The sequence below is a fragment of the Myotis davidii genome, unplaced genomic scaffold, assembly GCF_000327345.1.
Source record: "Myotis davidii unplaced genomic scaffold, ASM32734v1 scaffold2537, whole genome shotgun sequence".
NCBI classification, from domain to species: domain Eukaryota; kingdom Metazoa; phylum Chordata; class Mammalia; order Chiroptera; family Vespertilionidae; genus Myotis; species Myotis davidii.
The window spans coordinates 5,070-7,712 of NW_006288180.1; positions in this window are offsets into that span (position 1 = coordinate 5,070).

Consider the following 2,643-nt stretch of genomic DNA (forward strand, 5'->3'; position numbering starts at 1 on the left):
TGTGATACTGTCAACAATAACAATTTATTAGAACAAAAAAGAGTGACTTGAAGAGAAGACTCTTTCTGCAGACTGTGAAGAAAATGGAGCAGATGTGTCCGGGGTGGTGACCGTACTTGGATGATATTGATGATGAGGTGGACCCAGAAGCTTATGCAGAGTTTTGTTTGGAACCAGAGCGTCAGCAGAAGCCGTCGGGTTAAATGTCCCCGGGTCAGAGTGAGGAAGCTGTGCAGGTGATGGTGGGAACCGGACGCAGGAAACCTGTCACACTTGTATCCGATGGAGGACGCAGTGATGTTACTACTGCCCACACCTTCAATTGTGCGTAACATGCTCTGCCACAATAAACTCTATTCTCTAGAACTTAAAGAATAAAATAAAATAAAATAAAATAAACTGTGATGCCCAGCGGTTTGGCTCAGTGGAAGGTCCCAGGTTCCCTTCCAAGGGCAGGAACCTCTACCAATTGATGTGTGTGTCTCTCTCTGTCTCTCCCCCTCAATTCCACTCTCTAAAAGTCACTGGAAGCCTGGTCAGGTGTGGCTCAGTGGTTGCCTGTTGACTTATGAACCAGGCAGTTGGGGTTTGATTCCAGGTCAGTGCACATGGCTGGGTTGCGGGCTTGATCCTGTGTGTGGTGCGCAGGAGGCAGCCGATCCATGATTCTCATCATGGATGTTTCTATCTCTCTCCCTCTCCTTTCCTCTCTGGAGACAATAAAAATATATTTTAAAAAATTATAGGAATAAACAAAAAGATAAGTAAAAAAACCCCACGCAGACTATACATGTAGAATTATATGTGTGTTAATATAGGTATGTACATTTAACTGTTGCATGTGTAGACATGTACATATGTGAATGTATATGTACAGACGCACACAGACAAACATAGAAATGTGAGAGCCTGGCCCACCCTGACCCACGGGCACACTCAGCACTGGGATCAGTTTCACACACGTGATTCATTAAGAAGCGCCATCAGGGAAGTGGAAGGAAATTGTGAGAGAATCACTGACCAGTTGCCTCCTGCAGGCCCCACCCTGGGGATCCACCCACAACCCGGGATGTGCCTTGACTGGGAATTGAACCCTGACTTCCTGGTTCCTAGGTCACTGCTCAGCCACTGAGCCACACCAGCTGGCTCCCAGCTCACATCTCTCTGTCTGCTTTACTCACTGCCTATTCTGAGTGTGCCAGCCGGCATGTCCATAGTCTCTGTTTTTCCCTTTAAAAATTCATGCAATTTGTGCCTATCACTGAGTTTTCTAAGGACGAATAAAAACAATTTCATCAATTTGCCAGAAAAAAGTGTTGTGTGTAGCTGTGGCCTCGGCACACGGCACACTGTCTGTGTGTCCACATCCGTGTGCTGAGTCAGCACGGGCCCCACCGATAAAGGTCACGCCCGGGGCTTTCACATGAGCAGCCGAGTGACCTGGCCCTGCTGACCCCGCACCCAGGTCGCCCGCTGTTCCCGGGCCTGGGAGGGGGCTGTCACCTGGACCCCCGGCAGCTGCCACCCCCATGGGCACAGGGTCACCAGGCGGCCTCGGGCCCTGGTCATGGCGGGGACTGTGGCCTCAGGGTGAGGTCCAGGCCCTCTGCCCTCTGTGGTCCGGGAAGAAGGCAGCAGAGTCAGTGGAGCCCCAGCTTCCCTCTGCCTCTCAGGGGTCCTCACAAGGGAGCCCAAGGCCTGGAAGGTGCAGGGAACCCTGTGGGGGGAGGAGCCGGGGAGCAGCCCAGGAGGCTGTGGATTCACTGCTGGGCTCAGCCCTGGGCACCTCCCTGTGGCCTGACCTTCCCCAGCAGGTCACAGGGCTGAGCAGTGAGCCTGCCCGACCACCAGGGGGCACCCGCGAGGCAGATAGGAGAAGCCTGGGGAGGAGCTGCCCCACAGGGAGCTGAGGGGGTCACACAGCCTAGGGGGTGGCGGGGATCGCTCAGTGGACAGAGCATCGGCCTATGGACCTCAGGGCCTTGGGTGTGATTCCCGGTCAAGGGCATGAACCTCGGTCAATGTGTCTCTCTCACGTGGACGTTTCTCCCTCTCCCCCCTCTTCTCCCTCCTTCCTTCCTCTCTCTCTAAAAAATCGATGGAAAAAAACATCTTTGAGTGAGGATTGGAGAAAAAAAGAGTAAGTGTAGGTTGGGCGGACAGTCTTTTTTAAAAATATATCTGTTTTGTTGATTTAAGTTGATTTAAGAGAGGAAGGGGGAGAGAGAGAGAGAGAGAAACATCCATGATGAGAGAGAATCATCCATTGGCTGCCCCTGCACGCCCCCCACTGGGGATCAAGCCCGCAACCTGGACATGTGACCAGGAATGGAACTGTGAGCTCTTGGCTTGTAGGTAGGTCCACACTCAACCCCTGACACAGGGGCTGGGCCCTGCAGGCCTTTTGCTCTAAGTGCCGCCCCCACGGTGGCTGGGGCCTCCCATGGCTCCCGGCTCCCAGCTGTGTCCTGACTGTTGGTGATGCTGACCAGTGTCTGACCCTCCAGAGCGAAAATGAGGGCGGAGGTCACCAGCCCTTTCCACCTCCCCCTTCAGAGCAGTGATGAAAGAATAGGGACCTAAAAAATAGCAAAAAAATAAAATAATATCCACCTTGAAGATGAGGGTCCCTGGGGGAGTTGG